This window comes from Narcine bancroftii, chromosome 9 (assembly GCF_036971445.1).
Source record: "Narcine bancroftii isolate sNarBan1 chromosome 9, sNarBan1.hap1, whole genome shotgun sequence".
In the NCBI taxonomy this organism is placed as follows: Eukaryota; Metazoa; Chordata; class Chondrichthyes; order Torpediniformes; family Narcinidae; genus Narcine; species Narcine bancroftii.
In genome coordinates, this window is record NC_091477.1 from 64747169 (window position 1) to 64766571 (window position 19403).

At 44.0% G+C, this 19403-nt stretch overlaps 1 protein-coding gene across 1 annotated transcript in view; it reads left to right on the forward strand.

Annotated features, from left to right (window-relative positions):
* The first annotated feature begins 7681 nt into the window (after positions 1-7681).
* LOC138743714 (allantoinase, mitochondrial) overlaps positions 7682-19403 on the forward strand; it is a 183458-nt gene continuing 171736 nt past the window's right edge. The window contains exon 1 of the mRNA XM_069899345.1: positions 7682-7790. The gene's annotated coding sequence lies outside the window, so the exon portion shown is untranslated. The remainder of the gene's footprint in view (positions 7791-19403) is intronic.

Below are 19403 nucleotides of genomic sequence, written 5' to 3' on the forward strand. Positions count from 1 at the left end.
CAAGGACCACATACACACACATGATCCTCATAATGCCCCCCAATTTCTTGCCCATACACACCCACACAATATTCCCATACACCACCCACACACACCCTCCCTCACATCCCTTCTTACACACGCCTACACACATTCCCAACAAGCACTCACACACATCCACCACACAATCCCACCCACATACCCCACACAAACACTCACACACATCCCCACAATCATGCCCCAAACATACCCACCCCACATAAACCCACCCATAAACACACCCAAAATCAATCCCCACACACTCCCCTCAAACACTCCACACGCAGCGCCCAAACACACACCCCAATCCCATACAACTCCACACACACACACACACCCCAACACCTACACACAACTCCAACTATTTTGGGACAAATTGGAAGATGTGGTTTTATACCAAGGACGTGCTCTATAAGTGAGATAATTTTGTCAAGTTCCTTCCATTTGACCTTGATGTTGTGCTTTGTACTAATGCTCTGTATATATTTATTCACTGATGATATATTTGTATATATTTGTTCACTGTCTGTATATATTCTGTTGTGTCTTGGTGTGAGCTTGCAGGCGCCTCAGATTGAAGAGACTGCCATCCGTGCGGTACCGGATGTAAACAGCGTCTTCATTGTTGGGGTCTTTCATGGCTTGGTTCAGCATCATGCTGAAGAAGATTGAAAAGAGGGTTGGTGCCAGAACACAGCCTTGCTTCACGCCATTGTTAATGGAGAAGGGTTCAGAGAGCTCATTGCTGTATCTGACCCGACCTTGTTGGTTTTCGTGCAGTTGGATAATCATGTTGAGGAACTTTGGGGGACATCCGATGCGCTCTAGTATTTGCCAAAGCCCTTTCCTGCTCACGGTGTCGAAGGCTTTGGTGAGGTCAACAAAGGTGATGTAGAGTCCTTTGTTTTGTTCTCTGCACTTTTCTTGGAGCTGTGTGGCGAGCTCTCCACTGGCCACCGTGACAGAGGTGCACCAAAGAAAAGGTACAAGGACTGCCTAAAGAAATCTCTTGGTGCCTGCCACATTGACCACCGCCAGTGGGCTGATAACGCCTCAAACCGTGCATCTTGGCGCCTCACAGTTTGGCGGGCAGCAGCCTCCTTTGAAGAAGACCGCAGAGCCCACCTCACTGACAAAAGGCAAAGGAGGAAAAACCCAACACCCAACCCCAACCAACCAATTTTCCCTTGCAACCGCTGCAATCGTGTCTGCCTGTCCCGCATCGGACTGGTCAGCCACAAACGAGCCTGCAGCTGACGTGGACGTTTTACCCCCTCCATAAATCTTCGTCCGCGAAGCCAAGCCAAAGAAAAGAAAGTATATATTCTGAATATACTTTTTCACTGATGGAAAATTCAATAAAAATGTAAATGAAACCCCCACAAATGTGCACACACACACACACACACACACACACACACACACACACACACACACACACACACACACACACACACACACATACTCCCACACATAAACCCACACAAACTCACACCCACACATACACACACTTCCACACCCACTCCCACACACAAACTAACACAAATACACTCCCACATGCTCACACAGACACCCACACACTCACACCCACAAACCCACCTGCATACCCATACTCACCAACATCCCTCACACCCCACCCCACAAACACCACACACCACCCTACACAACATACTCCCCACATACACAACCCTCACACCACTCCACATACCCCCACATACCATATAAACACGCAACCTCCAAATACACCCTCACCCATACATACACCTACACACACTACCCAATACAGAAACCTACACACCACCACCACACGCCCAACAAATCCCACACACCACTCCCTTCACAAACATACCCCTCACATACATACCCCACACACAGCCCTCATATCCTCACACACTCTCCCCACACACACCCACACTCTCACACCATACACATATCCCCACACATCCACCACCCACTCTCATACCACACACAACCCCCACATACACCACACATGAATCCTCCTACGCATCCCCGCACATACTTTCCTGCACACATGCCCCGCACATCCTCCACACATAACCCCAACACACACACCCATACACAACCCCAACATGCACACACCCACCCCACTCCCCCACACATCCCACACCTCCCTACATACACCCATGCATCTTCCCCCACACCCCCCACACTCACAAGCCTGCACACACAAACATCCCACACATAACCCCACATGCCCACTCACAAATACACCCCCACACATGCACCCAACACACACCCACAAATACACCCTGAGCACACTACACACCCATCCAACCACCCACTCCCCTCAAACACATCCATCAAGCCCCCGCAACCATCAACCTTCCCACAATCACCCACACCCCCCCCACAAACTCAGCCTCCCCACACACACAAAATCCCAGACACACACACCCCCTTCACCCCACCCCTCACCCGTATTAGACCACAATCATCCTTTAATGTGAACAACAGTACACCTGGTGGCTTCACAAATGTGTGTGTGTGTGTGCGTGCGTGCGTGCGTGCGTGCGTGTGTGTGTGTGTGTGTGTGTGTGTGTGTGTGTGTGTGTGTGTGTGTGTGTGTGTGTGTGTGTGTGTGCGGGATTTGGGGGGGGTGGAGGGGGACGGTTGGGTTGTTTTGGACCTTGAAAGTTTTTGATCTCTACAAACAAATAAATAAATATTGTTTGTTCCTCCGAGAGTCTCGAATGGTTCGTGAGAGACGTTCTTTGGTTGATGAGCATCGGCCCTGTCCAAGGGAAGAGGCTTTTTTCTGAAACTCCTGTCACACACCCACTCCCCTCAAACACCTCCATCAAGCCCCCGCAACCATCAACCCACACACCCCACATACACTCCAGAACCACCCCTATTCACACACACACCCACACATGCCATACACACACATGCCACACATAACCTACATGTGATTGTGTGTGTGGGGAATGTGTGGGAGCAGCTGAAAGATGCTGTTGGCAGGGTGCAAGGGGTCTTCAATGATTTCTGCACCCTCTACACACAATAATCCTGGTTGATCACGTCAATAGGGAGGAGGGAGACTCCAGTGTATCAACCTCTGATCCATTCCTCTGCAGCGACCATTCCACACTGTTGCTGATGAGGCCAACTACTGCTGTGTCATTTCCAAACTTGATGACAATGTTGGAGCTGGACCTGAACCCTCACATCTTCCACTTCACTCCCATAACTTGACCATTGCTGCAGACCTCACACCCACTTCCCAGGGACACGAATTGGCAGCTGTCCCACCAGGACCAACACCTCTCCCCAGGCTCATTGACACCTTTCCTTCTCCAGTGCCTGAGAAGATACAGGGTGTTCAGAGGCAGGGGCAAAGCAGAACAGACACAGGCATGTGTTACCGATCCCCATGGGACTGATCGTGGCTGAGACCATGGCCAGACATAGAAAGGACTTCCATCACCCTGGCCTCAACCTCTTGTCACTGTTACCTTCAGGCAGAAGTGGAGGGGGGGAGGGCCTGATGACCAGCAGCTGCACTTTCAGCAACAGTTTTGTCCAAAAGGGATCAGGTTCTGAACCCTCCTCTCATTCCAATGATAAGGGTCTTCACGCACCTCACAAAAGGATCGCCTGCACCAGTTCAAGGCCCAACGTTTGCATCAGCATTGCTGTGAATATTTATTTTGAACCTTATGTATTTATTGTCTTTTTCATTTAATTGAGTTATTTTACTGATTTTCTCTGCAAGTCCCTGTTCGACTGCAGTGAGTAGGAATTTTGGTGTGTAAACTAGAAGAGATTGTGCTCATGACAATCTGCTCATCGCTATCATGACTACAGTCTCTTCTGGTTTACACACTGGACATGGTGTATTGTTGCACCTCCTCTTCCCCCGGCATCAGAACTTCATCTTTCCCCCATTTTCATTTGAAATATCCAAGGAATAGATGCCGATGGTGACGTCAGATATTCGCACGATTTGACATTGACAACAAGCAGCTGAGATTCTGACATGAGACGCAAATGAAGGATCGTTTTCGGTTTTCCAAAATTCCCTAGATTCTCAAATGTTTCCAGTGCATCAGATATTGTAGCCCATCTCCTGCTTTCTTTCTCGGTTCATGAACGTGAAGCAAGACAACCTGTCATAGATTGTGTGACACAGCGCTCCAGGTTTTCTATACCCAACAATGTCCTCCAGCTGATGTTCAGAGATGTGGGACAGAATTGTAGTTACACGGGATCAGAGCAGAAACAGGTTCCCAGGCCCAGGTTCTCCATACCCAACAACATCCCCAGCTGATGTTCAGAGATGTGGGACAGAATTGTAGTTACACGGGATCAGAGCAGAAACAGGTCCCCAGGCCCAAGTTTTCCATACCCAACAACATCCCCATCAGTGGCTCAGTGATCAGTGGGATAAAATTGTAGTAATGATAAAGTCTATGCCAAAATACAACTGGAAAACCAGTTTTTTTGTTTAATGTATTGGAGAAATTTGGTATTGGTTCTAGATTTATAAATAGGGTTAAAGCAAGATTAAATGAATGAAGGTGAACCATGAAGAATATAAAATTAATTTGTTTGCTGACGATGCTTTAGTTTATTTAACTGATCCTATAACTTCTTTTTCCCAACTACAGGTTAAATTAAAAGAATATGGGGATGTTTCTGGATATATAGTTAACTGGGAAAAAAAACATGAAAACAAAAAAACTCTTAGCTGTGGGTGATTATACAGATTGTAAAATGACTATTAAATATTTAGTTATTAGAATTGATAATGATTTGAAAAAAAAATATATATGAATTAAATTATTTATTTAATTAGAATTGGTTATTAGAATTGTTGCAGATTTAAAGAAGTGGAATAATTTACCTATTACTTTAGTTGGCAGAGTAAGTGGTGTAAAAATGAATGGTTTACCAAGAGTTCAATATCTTTTTCAGTCAATTCTTATTCCAATTCCTTCAAAAATGTTTTACAGAGACTATTTTGTATTTTTTATGTAAAGATAAAATCTCAAGGGTTTATTTTTGGAAAAATTGACTTGGAAGTATGAATTAGGGGTTTGCAACTTCTTCATTTTAAGAATTATTTTAAAGCAGCTCAAGTGAGATTTATAAATCTATTGTTTAGCTTAGATAATATTCCAGCTTGGGTTTTTATAGAATATAATATGATAGGGGATATGAATCCCTAGATTTTATTTATAAATGGAATCCTAAATTGTTATTTGGAAGTAGGGAATCACCTATTTTGAAACATTTGATTGAGTTGTGGAATAATATTGATAATGAAATTGATAGGAAAGGTTTAATACCTAGGAAAAAGCCTCTTTGTCAAATAGGCTTATTCCATTTTCAATAGATAACCAATTTTTGATTATTTGGAGATGGATGGGTATTATAAAGATTGAAGATTGCGTTGAGAATGGGAAACTTATAACATTCGAATGAATGAGGGAAAAATGTAATGTACATAACAATACTTTATTTAATTATTATCAAGTTAAACTTTTTTTAAACTGGAAAAATAGGTCCTAGTTTGATGTTACCTTATCAAAGTGAATTAGAATTACTGATTTGTAATACTACTGAAAATAAAATAAATTTATTTCAGTAATGTACAATTTACTTCAAATGAAAGCCCCCCAAATTGGGGTGCATAAATCCAGATTAAGATGGGAAGTAGATTTACAGATACAAATAAGTGACAAGGACTGGACGGAGTTATGTCAGTCATATGACTAAATTATAAATGTAAGATATTGCTCGGACTAATATAATTTTTTACATCAATTATATATGACTCCACAAAAATTAAATAGATTAAATCCTGCTACATCAGATTTATGTTTCGGGGGCAGATCTGAGATTGGAACATTTTGCATTCAACTTGGCCATGTCCCAAAGTTAAACAATTTTGGTGAGGGGTAGGTAAATTTTTGGAACGAATCACAGGGGACAAATTCCCACAGGATCTGATAATTTTATTCAGTAATGTTAAGGCTATAAGGCCAAAATTAAAATAAAATATCTATTAAATTGAATTTGTATTAATTGCTTTAGCAGTTTCTAGGAAATGTAAAGCAATATCATGGTAGTCATGTGGGTTTGCATGTTTAATAGGCTCCCTGAAGACCTCACTTCTGGGAAACCTCCAGTAGATTTTACAGTATAAATGTCTTACTTTTTTGGCATCCTCCGGTTTCTCTTTTTTTCCCCTTTTTCTAGGGGTTGGGGGAAGGGAGGTGGGAGGGTGGGATGACGAGGTGGGATTAGATATACCACATGTATAATTTTTTAAAAATAATTTCTGGAATTGAATGTAATGTAATGATGACCGTGGTTTAAAATTAATAAATAAAATATGGCACTTGACGGATAAGGCAAGCGAGGAATGAAACTTCAACCCCCACCCCCCCATCAGGGGAAAGAAAATAACAATTATTGTTATATTCAAAACAGCCTTTCTGCATCCACTTGCAGGTCAGCGTTTACTTGGTCACCATCGATTGTAACTGTTTGCCTTTGTTCCCCCGGATCTGTCAGCAACTCCTGTCAACAGCCTGAAACCTGTAACAGTTCGGCTCCCATAGGTGTGAGCTGGATCTGGATCACCTCCCTTTGCAGTTTACGCTGAGGACTTATACCTCTTGCTCCCTGATTATCTTTTTTAATTGAAGGAAGAGATTCTGCAAAAACTCTTGCTTCTTCCGCTGCTGCAAAATATTTAGATGGGTTGTTATTGAGAAACACCTTTAACGTAGCTGGGAGTCTGAACGTAAACTTATAACCTTTGTTCCAAAGAATTGCCTTCACTGGATTGACTCTTTCTTCTGTCCACCACTACCCAACTCAAATCGGCATAAAAAAAGATTTGATTCCCACCATTATCATAGGTTAATGATCATTTGATTCCCACCATTATCGAACATTTTTACCTTGCCTTTTGAAGTGTAACTTTTTAAATTCTCTCTTTACCTTGACAACATAGGCATTTCACTAATACAGCCCTTGGTAGCCGAGTTGGCAGTGGCTCCCTCCTTAAAGCTCCATGTGCTTTCTGCAATTTAATTCCATGAGGAACATTTTCTTCACCCAGAACTTTACGAATCCATTTCTGAACAAATTCCACGGGATTTTCACTACCTTCAGAATCTTCTCTGAGGCCAACGATCTTAATATCATTATGTCTGCTATGATTTTCTTGGATATAAATCTTCTCCTGCAATTCTTTCCGCTGTATGTCCCAGACATTCCCAGAGTTTCAACCATCTCGATTCTATCCACATCATTTTTAACGTCTAATTCCACTCTTTGAACTTTGTCTTTAACTTTGTTAACTTCTGCAGCTTCCTTCAACCTATCAGATCGAACATCTTTCACATCACTTCAAATGTTCTGTACATCCTCTCTCCACATCTCGAGTTGCCCTTTCAATCATGACGGAATTGCACTTTGAATTTCTTCTTCTTCCTCTTTTCCTTCTGGATCAGTCCTTGTCGATAAAACAGGTGTTTCTGACAACTCGGCCCCAAGTTGTGGTACCTCCATTCTACCAGCACCAGAGGTGGCGCTATCCAGTCTCCATTCCGAAGCCGGTTGCTCCAGACTGAGCCCGTGCGGGGGCGTGACCCTTCCCGCACGCGCACGACCTTCTGGTCCCCCTCAGGAGCGGTCCGCGCTGCTCCAGCGTCACCTTCCCCGGCGAGGTGGACCACATCACGCGCATCATCCATGGAGGCTCCAGAACCTGAGCCCCAGGCTCCACTGTCAAGGTCGGCCGCCCGTTCTCCATTTACTTCGTTTCTTTCCTCGCTGTTCACTTGGATTTTGCTCTTCTTTCCTCTCCCAGCCCGTTCCGTCAATGATTTTCAATATCTTTCAAATTCTTCCCCCGGGTGAGACCTTCTTCCACCTCCTTCCCTCCCGCCGTCACGCTCCGTCCCCCAACACTCAGTGACCCTGAAGGAACTCTCTCCGATTGTTGTGTATCCAGCCGATCACGTATCGGATACATTGTCAATGTAATTGACAATTGTCATTGACAACAAAACGAACCTTGAAGAGAGAAACATATTTGGGTTGTCATAGGACTTCGTGGGGTGGGGGGCAAGGGAAGGGGTGGGATTTATAATTTTAATTTGATGACTCGGACAAAGGAATTGAGTGAACTGCAGCCAACATTTCAGATGAGATGAAGAGGGGGGAATTAGTAAAGGGAGACCGGGAGGTGAGTTGAGGGGACAACAAAAGTTAACAGACGAAGTAAAATGTGAGCTGATCCACTTGCAGTGAACGGGAATCCACTGCATGAGCGTTGTTCTGATGACTGGCTCCTCCCTTCGCTCCACCCTCACCTTCCCCAATGTAAACCCCGGTGTAAGGGATACTGGAATGTGAGGAGTCAAGCAAGTGCTCATTAGAAATGAAGTATTATGGGTTAAATCAGGGTGAAGGGATGCTGGAATGGGAGGAAGGGTTATAAAAGTATAATAAAATAAGGATCTTCAAAACAGGATAGCAAGTAAATAGCTTTAGCAAGTCTTGGGGATTGATTAATGAGTAAAGAACAAAGACATGATATTTCCTGGCTAACAAGTTTGCAGGAAGGCACATAAACTGATAAGAAGTTAGAATCCACGTGGGCAGAATTACCTAATGCTAAACCAATCCAGGAGGCAGAAGAATGTTAGGGGGAAGGTATCTCTGTACTGAAATGAAATGTATAAAAGTTGGGTCAGCCTCAGTATCTGTGTGTATTCCCAGGGTAAGGGGAAGCACCCAACTTTGCATTGTTGTAATAGTATAATAAAAGTTCTTTGTTCTCAATTTTTGTCTCAAGCAAATTCTGTGAAGGTACTTCTGTTTCTCACATCGGCTTCCCCCCGCCGCCCCCCTTACCTCAGATTCACCTGAGGAGTGTTGTATCGACCGGCCATTGATTGTAAGCGATTAAAAACAAGTTGTCCTCCTTGCAAGTAGCTTTGAGTGCAATCAGAGATTAAAAGAAACGACAGAGCAAACTATTTTAGTCAGCCCCATGTTGTGGTCCAAAGGAAATTAAGATTCTTAGATGAAACACAAAAGGTGAGCATTAGTGCAGACTAACTAATGAGGAAAGGTCATGGAATGTTGGCATTTATCGCAAGCAGAAAAACTAAAAGTACATAGGTTTTGATGTAATTTAATAGGATCCTGAAGGAATCGCATCTGTGTGCAATTTTAGTGTGCAATATTGAGGAGGATCCCCTTCATCCCACCAGCCTCCAGAGGACATGGGTTCAAAGGAAAGTTTAGGGGGAAACTTCTTCACATGGAGAGTGGCAGGAGTGTGTATGAGTGTCCAGCTGAAGTGGTGAAACCAGGCTCACTGTTACGATTTAAAAAGTACTTGGACAGGTACAGGATGGGAGAGGTATGGAGGGCTGTGGACTGGGTGCTAGTCATTGGGGCTGGGCAAATTAACTGTTCGGCACAGGCGAGAAGGGCCGAAGCAACCTGTTACAATGCTGTAATTGTCTATGGTTCTCTGGGTAGGGAGAGGGAGGGGGAGTGGGGGAACTAATCATGTTGGGCTTTGCCCTCCTGTGGGACATTTTGACAAACCCATGTTTAATCATCAGAAGGTGCAGGTAATATTTCCTAAACCCAGAGCCGGGGAGTGGGGGGGGGGTAGAGAGGGAGGGAGAGAGAGGAAGCTAATCCTATTGGCGTTTGATCCACTCCTCCTTCTCCTTCATTTGGGACAGGATCATTCTGGTGCACATTTCCATGGTGGGACAATCCAGGTTGGGCTTGAGAGTGTAGCCCAGGATCTTTGCCCTCTCAAAATTTCTGGCGGGTACCGTCTGGATGTCTGTCAAGGGACCGGTTGCTAAGGAGGCAATGGTGGGGGGGGGGGGGGGGGGGGGGGGGGGGGGGGGGGGGGGGGGGGGGGGGGGGGGGGGGGGGGGGGGGTGGAGACATCACGACCGATCCCGTGGGAAACGACTTGTGCAAGTTTCTTTATGGATGTTCCTTTGTTTTGGCTTCTTTCAAAATGTCCCGTTTTGTCCTTATTGAAAATGTGCTCTGGTTGATAACCACCATCACGGATGAACTTATCTCGACTTTCAATGAACCTTTTGGTTGCTCCTTCATCGGCACTTGCTGCTTCACCTGAGACTCGTACTTTGTGCAAGCTGTTTTTCTTTGGCTTGGCTTCGCGGACGAAGATTTATGGAGGGGGTAAAAAAAGCTGTACCTTCTTTTAAATCTACTAAATCAGCCATTACTTGGAGAAGCTCTCGCTCGCTCCTTCAATGCATCAAAATGATTTCTAGCCTTTGTCTGAGTTATCCTTAAATCCAGTGGCATGCGTTTCTGGATCAGATCTTCCAACCACACCACTAAATTTCTCCATCTCATGAATGGGTCCTCATCGTTGTTTAGTTAAAATTGTGCTCTTAAAACTTACAGATCCTCTCACTGCCTCACATATTCTCTCTGCATCCTTTAAAATTGTTGACACGATGGAATGGGAGAATTGTAGACTGCGTGCAACATCATTGACCTTTCTACCTTGGTCATGTTGGTGAAAGGCTTTCATTTTTACCTCCAAAGTTATGGTTTTCCTCAGTCTCTTAGCAGCTCTATCAGTAAGGGATATGATTTTCCTCTTGCTTGTATTTCTAGCACAACTATAGAAAAGAGTGGTCGAAACTCATGTAGGTCAGAAGTTGAGGACTATCTGTACTGAAGTTAGTGCTCAGCTCACATCTGTCGTTTTAAACTCCGCTTGCTTGTAGAAAACAAATATCCCAACCTGGACTAGGTAGTGTTCACTCTTTCCACTAGAGTGGTGTGAATAATGTTCTAAGTTGCACCATTTCAAAGCAAGGAGGATGAGATTAGAGAGTGGATTTGCACGTGAATTATGAAACTATGGCCGTTAGTGAAATGGTTGCAAGAGGGGCAGAACTGGCAGCTCAATATTGTGGGTCCCTCCAAGAGGGGCAGGAATGGCAGCTCAATGTTCTGGGTCCCTCCAAGAGGGGCAGGACTGGCAACTCAATGTTCTGGATCCCCCCAAGAGGGGCAGTACTGGCAGCTCAATTTCTGGGTTCCATTGTTTCAGTGGGGGGGGGGCAAAGAATGAGGGTTGGGTGTATTGCAAGTCAAGGAACATGTCACAGCTGTTCTCAGTCAGGATGGTCTCGTGGGCTCGACTTCTGAGGCTTTGTGGGTGGAGACAAGGAATGGGAACAGGACGACCACATTAATGTGATAGGAAGTGGAAAATGGAGGAGCAAATATGCAGAGAGACAGAGGTATCTGTTGCAAAGCAAATTCTGGCAATTGGTAGTTTAAATTTTTCACATATTGACTGTCCTCCCATATTGTAAAAGGGCTGGATGAGTTAGAGTTTGTCAGATGAAAGTTTTATGAATCATTATGGAGAAGTCGGAACTCGAGAAAGTACAATAAAAATATCTCCAATGAAGGTATCAGGCAAGATGGTCCTTTACAGCAGCCACTTTTTGTGAGTAGCTCTGACGAGAATAATCAAATATTCCTATTCAGATTCCTAAAAATCAAACAAAAAAACGAGAAACATAAAATCAGACATACTTGACAGCATGGAGGGGCTAAGATCGCTTGGAATTGGCAGAACCGGTAGAATCGGCAATCTCCGGCAGGCCGAGGGACCTTTAAACAGCTCACACAAGTACAACAGCAAGTCCGTGTTTTACAACAACAACTCTGGAGTTTTATCAGCTCCAGCAGGTGCAACAACAACTCCAGCAGGTGCAACAACAACTCCAGCAGGTGCAACAACAACTCCAGCAGGTGCAACAACAATTCCAGCAGGTGCAACAAAAACTCCAGCAACAGACTCACGAGACAAGTAAAGAAGACTGGACAACGTGGACACAGAGTAGGGCTGCAGGTCAAGCTGAGATGTTGGGACCCGAGGCTTCTGCTCTCTACTATCCTCATGGCCAATGTACAGCCCTTGGAGAACAAACTTGATGAACTCCAAGCCAGACCTCAACATCAGAGAGACATCAGGAAGTACTGTGTGATGTGCTTTATGGAAACATGGCTAAACACGGACATTCCGGAAACGGCACTGCTGCCCAAGAGCTACCACCTCCATCGTGCTGATTGAACACCGGCATCTAGAAAAACCAGGGGAGGCGGCATTTGTGTCATCAATTCATCATGGTGCACAGACGTGATGGTCGCGTCCCAGACCTGCTCTCCCATCCTGGAACCTCTGGCGACCAAGAGCCACCCATTCTACCTGCTGAGGGAGTTCACCACTATCATTCCTGTTTGTAGTATACATTCTGCCCCAGGCTAATGTCAGGCTGGCACTGGAAGGACTGAACATGGTGATAAACAGCCATGAGATAGCAGATTCAGATGCCTTCCTGATCATTGTGGGAGATTTCCATCAGGCTAATCTGAAGAGTTCTCTGACAAACTACCTCCAACACATCACATGCAAGACCAGGGGAGCCAATACACTCAACCACTGTTCCACCACTGAGCCATACCATGACCGCACTTCGGTAAGTCTGATCACCTGGCTGTACTGCTACTCCCGGCGTACATGCAGACACTGAAGACCACAGCACCAGTGGTGAAGACGGCAAAGGTGTAGTCAAGGAAGTTGGAGAAGCGTCTGCAGGACTGCTTTGAATCGGTGGACTGGAACATGTTCAATAACTTATCCATAGAGTTGAATGAACATGCAACAGGTGTCATCAAGACCTGTGTAGACGGATGTGAGCCCACGAGTAAATACCAGGTGCTCCCCAACCAGAAGCTCTGGATGAATCAGGGGATCTGCAACCTTCTGAGGTCAAGAACAAGGGTGTTTAAGGCCAGTGATCGAGATGTTTACAAGATGTCCAGGTACGAGCTGAGGAAGAGCTATCTCCGAAGCAAAGTGTCAATTCCAGAGGAAACTAGAGACATGCCAACTATGGCAGGGAGTGCAGGCCATTACAGCCTACAAATCGAGGGAAAACCCTATAGATGGCTGTGATGCTTCATTACCCAATGAGATGAACATCTTCTATGGCCACTTTGAGAAGAAGAACCAAACTGTACCTACCAGAATCCCTGATAAGCCTGAGGACCCTGTGATATTGGTCTTTGAGGGCAATGTCAAAATATCATTCAAGAGGGTGAAGCCTCGTAAAACGCCAGGCCCTGACAGGAAACCTGGCAGGGGACTGAAAATCTGCACCAAGCAACTAGCCGGCGTTCACGGACATTTTCAACTTCTCATTGTGGCAGTCAGAGGTTCCCACCTGCATCAAAAGGGCATCAATCATCCCCGAGAGGAAGAGCATGGGCTGCTTCAATGACTACCGCCCAGTATCATTAACCTTTACTTTGATGAAATGATCTGAGAGGCTGGCCATGGCCAAAATTAACGTACATAAGTAAAGATGTGGATCTGCTACAATCCTTCTATTATCACAATCGCTCCATGGCAGATGCAGTATTGCTGGCTCTCCACTCAGCTCTGGACCACCTTGAAAACAGCAGTTCATACATACAGCTGTTCTTCATAGACTACAGCTCGTCCTTCAATTCTATTATTCCCTCAGTCCTGGTCAAGAAGCTATAAACTCTAGGCCTCTGTACCCACCTCTGCAACTGGATCCTTGACTTTCTCTTCGGAAGATCACAGTCAGCACGAATTGGAAACAATGTCTCCTCCTCACTGATCATCAACACAGGGTCACCCCAAGGATGCGAGCTTAGCCCACTGCTCTACTTGTAATACACCCACGTCTGTGTGGCCAAGCACAATTTCAATGCCATCTATTAGTTTGACAAGACATGGTGTCGGTCTTGCTTCTCCTCATGTGCTTCCTGAGAAGGACCAGCCCAGGAGTGGTGGGCCAGGTTGAGAGTGTAGTTCCCAATGCTGACGTTCTGTCGAAATTGAATAGGAGCGGGGGGCGTGGCAAGATGGCGTAAGGATCAGACGTGCCTTCCAGTCCTCTCCTGATTCTATCTTATTGTTTTGTCTAGAATTGCCTGTTAAAATTCTTTAAAAGTTTAGATAATTTCAGTGCTGTTAATTTAACTTATGATGGTACAATTGGTGGAAAAGAGCAAAAAAAAAATGACAACAGATCATCAAAAAACTACATTTTCCAAAAGTTCAAGTTTTGGAGCCTACTTACAGGAAAGACATTTCAGCGTGAAATGGATCCCAGGAGAGAGGTACAGTGTTCGGATGTAGAGCTCTATGTTACATCAGTAGAGCCCCCTAAAGAGGGCGCCAAACAGCCTTTAGAACAAAGAGTTACTCAAAGGCATTTGTCAACTGTAGAGGTGGCGCTGCAAACTGCATCTTTTGAAATAGAAGAACCTATACAACTTGATGTACTGGGAGAACTTAATACATTATGGACTGGGGAAAACCCCGGCCAGCGTCCTCCAGTCATTGCTGGAGAGGCTGTGGCTGGGGTTTCCACACGTAGTCATACTATAAGGAAGGCAACCAAAATGAAGGAAGGAACAGAAGATCCTTTGGTTATGCAGAAGAAGCAGGAATCTGTTGAGCCAAAATCTCTTCCAATTGAAAAGATTTTTGTGAATCTTGAATCTAAATTATCTTATACAATGCAGGGATTATCCAAGATTATGACTGAACTTGGTACTAGGTTTAATACTCTGGTGAAAATACATTCTCAACAAATGGCTGAGTTTGGAGCTTTTAAACTTGAAGTGAGAGATAAATTTAATTCGTGTGAAGAAGATATAGACGAAATACGGGATCAAATTTTTGATGTGACCAAAATGGTCGAAGACTTACAAACTCAAAATAAAAATTTAGTGAAAAATATTGATTATTTGGAAAACCAATCCAGTCAGAACAATATAAAGATTATTGCTTTGCCGGAAGGTATGGAGGGACCAGACCCAAGAAAATTTTTTACTGAATGGATTCCGCAGGTGCTGGGTCAAGAACATTTCCCGGAAGATATAATACTGGAACGTGCTCACAGAGCCTTGCGTAGAAGATCTATTTCAGGTCAAAGTTCAAGACCTGTTTTGGTTCATTGCTTGAATTATTACGACAGAGAAATAATTTTACGAGTGGCTATTAGAAATGCACAACAGAGAAAATCACCCTTGATGATTCAAAATAATCGAGTTTTCTTCTATGCGTATTTGAGTCAAGAAGTTATGTTCCAACGACGGGAATTCAATCCTGCTAAAGAGTTGTTATGGAAGAAAGGTTACAAGGCAACCTTTAGATATCCAGCTGTTTTGAAGGTTTTCCAAGATGGTTGCCAACCAAAGTTCTTTGATTCTCCAAAGGAAGCTATAGCATTTGCTCAAGAGCTGCCAATCACTCAGTTTCAACAGAGACATAGTCCGCCGCGATCTCTAAGGAGACAAGAGATGGAAGAAAAGAGCCGTGCTCCAAGAAGGAATGGTTGTAATGGTGACTCGGCAGTTGGAGCTGAATAAAAGAAGAGTTGTCCTTTTTTTTTCTAATGTTTTTTTTTACAAAAAAGGGATATTAAATAATGATGAGGTTAGTTTAAGATGAAGTGAGAGTTGGGGGAGAGAACTGGATAGGCACTATTTCCTGAAAGTCATCTGCACGTGTGAGTTATCTCACACCCATTTTTTTTGGGAGTTACCGCATTGCGCGGTTTAGACGGGAGGGGGTATTTTTAACCTCCTACCCGTTTTTTTTCCTTTTTTTTGTATTATTAGATTAAAGAGTGAAGGGGTTTTTTTTTTGTTTAAATGTAAAAAAAAAAGCATAAGAAAGTATTTGATTGTTTAAAAAAACTGAAAATTTATGTGGTTTTTTTTGTAAAGTTTATTCAGTAGATAAGGAATATTTGAAATTTAAATGTGAATGGGATGGATAAGTTTTTTTTAATATTTTTTCTTTAAGGTGAAAGGAGTGGTAATTCTGGTGTATATTATTTTGCTATATTAGTTATAGAATGAAGGGAATAATGGTGAAAGTTATAAATTGAATTGTACAATGCTTAATGAAGTTTGAATTTTGTTTTAAGATGGTGGTTTATGTGACTAATATGATGATAGATCATATTTGGTGAAGGTTTATCTCTATAGAGAAAGTTTTTCTTCATCTTTTTTTTCCATGTTACAAATTTTTTTTAAGAATTGATTATTGTTTAAGAATTTTTGATAGATAATGTTACTAACTTTACTAATTTTTTATATTAAGCTTGAGTTAAATATATGTTTAATCTTAACTCCGTTTGTTAAATATATGCATTTAAGTTTGATTTAAATATGTTTTTTAAGTCTGATATCTTAGTATTAATTACTTTTCTTTTTGATAGTATTTTAATCGGTTATGTTTTTGTTTTTTTTTGTAAGTGGGTTTCTCTTTTTCTCACATATATTATTAACTTTATTAATTCTTCACTCTTTATTTTGGGGGGGAAAGGTGGGGTTGGACTAATTTGAGTTGGGTTATTAATGTGTAATAATTATTGGGGAGAGTATAGTTTATTTAGATTACTGATACTGTATTGTAATTTTATTATTTTATTCTTAATTTTTTTAATTGTAATCTTATATGTTATTCATGTTATAAAATCTTAAATAAAGTTTTAAAAAAAAGAAATTGAATAGGAGCTCGTGAGGAGTGGCATTGGTCACTGTACATAGTAACGACCGGAGGAAGAACTTCCTGCAAGCATGAATCTGTAAGACCTCTTGACAGCCAGTTTGACAGCCTTCGAGAGCATGGGGTTTTCCTTTTCAACCTGCCGTTTCCTTGGGGATTGTAGCGAGTAGTCTGGCTGGATGTGATGCCCCTTGCCAGCAGGTACTGTCGTAGCTCGTCACTCATAAAGGATGAGGCTCCTAGAACGCTTCCACCAGCGTTGTCTCCGCTCCATCCTCAACATTCATTGGAGCGACTTCATCACCAACATCGAAGTACTCAAGATGGCAGAGGCCGACAGCATCAAATCCACGCTGCTGAAGATCCAACTGCGCTGGGTAGGTCACGTCTCCAAAATGGAAGACAATCGCCTTCCCAAGATCGTGTTATATGGCGAGCTCTCCACTGGCCACCGAGACAGAGGTGCACCAAAGAAGAGGTACAAGGACTGCCTAAAGAAATCTCTTGGTGCCTGCCACATTGACCATTGCCTGTGGGCTGATATCGCCTCAAACCACGCATCTCGGTGCCTCACAGTTTGGCGGGAAGCAACCTCCTTTGAAGAAGACCGCAGAGCCCACCTCACTGACAAAACACAAAGGAGGAAAAACCCAACACCCAACCCCAACCAACCAATTTTCCCTTGCAACCGCTGCAACCGTGTCTGCCTGTCCCGCATCGGACTTGTCAGCCACAAACGAGCCTGCAGCTGTCGTGGACATTACCCCTCCAAACAGGCTGAAAATGGCCTTTATTACTGACGGTGGGTGTGTCTGGACATGGAATGGTGTACGGGAAGTGGGAGTACTCATCACAGATAGAGAGGAAGAAATTGGTCCCGTTCGTGGAGGTGTGAGGTTCTTTAAAGTCGACACTGAGCCGTTTGAATGAACTGGATGACTTAATCAGGTGCCCCTTTGCGGGGCAATAGAAGTGCGACTTGCACTCCGTGCAGACCTGGCAAGACCACGTCATTTCCCTGACATCTTCAATGGAGTAGGGCAGATTGTACGCCTTAACAAAATGAGCCATGCGGGTATACCCTGGATGGCAGAGCTCATTATGTAGAGACCACAGTTGACCGGTGTGGGCAGAGGCACATCTTCCTCTGGTTAAGGCATCTGGAGGGTCATTAAGGGCTCCTGGCCATAAGGCAATGTCATAATTGTAGGTGGAGAGCTCGATCCTCCACCTAGCAACTTATCATTTTTGATTTTTCCCCTCTTGATGTTATTAAACGCAAATTCAACAGAGCGCTGGTCAGTGAGGAGCATAAATTTCTGACCAGCCTCTGGTGCCTCATAGCTTCGACAATGGCTCGAGCCTCCTTTTCCACAGAGCTTGTGACCTTGCAATGGCCGAGGAAGAAAATGCAACCAGCCTGCCCGTCTGGTTGAGGGCAGCAGCCAGGGCCACGTTTGAAGCGTCACTTTCCACCTGGAAAGGTAAATTTTTGTCCGCTGCGTGTATGGCAGCTTTTGCAATGTGGTTTTGGTGGTAGTTAAAAGCCATTTGGGCTTCAGCTGAGAGGGGAAAAGAAGTGACTTTTAAGAGAGATCGAACCACTGGGCATAATATGAGAAAAAACCCGAGGCATCTCCTCAAAACCTTTGTGGTCCTGGGAATGGGGAGCTCTAACAGGGGGCACATCCTATTGGGGTTGGGCTAATGATGCCATTCTCCACCACATAGCCAAGGATAGCCCGGCGTTTAGTCCTGAACACACATTTGCGAGGGTTATAAGTGAGGATCAGGGTTATCGCTGCATGGAGAAAACTCTGAAGGTTGGCGTCATGGTCCTCTAGTATATTGCCACCTATGGTGATGTTATTGAGGTAGGGAAAGGTAGACTTCAACCATACTCATCCACCATTTTGTCCATCTGCCTCTGGATGATAGAAACCCCGTTAGTAATACCGAAAGGGACCCTCTGGAATTGATAGAGACAACCGTTAGCCTCAAATACTATATATGGATAGTTGTCGGAACAGATTGGGAGCTGGTGATAAGCAGCTTTCAGGTAATGGTCGAATAGATCCGATACTGCGCAATATCATTCACCATGTCCGCAATTTGAGGGAGGGGGTAAACTTCCACGAGCGCGTACCGATTAATAGTTTGGCTATGGTCATTTACTCACCTGGACTTGTTTTCCCCTTTTACCACGACCACTTGCACTCTCTACGGGCCGGTGCTAGGTTCAATGATACCTTCCTTGAATAGACGTTGTGTCTCAGACTTTATGAAGTCTCGATCTGCTCTGCTGCACCTCCTGCTCTAGGTAGCAGTAGGTTTTCAGTCTTGGGAATGATTCGGGAAGAGAAGTGGGGGGTCGATATTCAGTGTGGACAGGCTGTATGTGTGTTCTGATTATAGGGGCCCTCCGTTCTGAAATGTTTTGGGGGGAGGGGACCAGAATACTCCAAGGTCTAAGGAGATACAGGAAGTCCGGACTGAACAGCATACAATTCATTAAGTACATACAGGCATACTTTACAAAACTCTCCCCTTCGTATGACAAATGTACTATCTTTCTTCTTATCTTTGGCTTGGCTTCGCGGACGAAGATTTATGGAGGGGGTAAATGTCCACGTCAGCTGCAGGCTCGTTTGTGGCTGACAAGTCCGATGCGGGAAAGGCAGACATGGTTGCAGCGGATGCAAGGGAAAATTGGTTGGTTGGGGTTGGGTGTTGGGTTTTTCCTCCTTTGTCT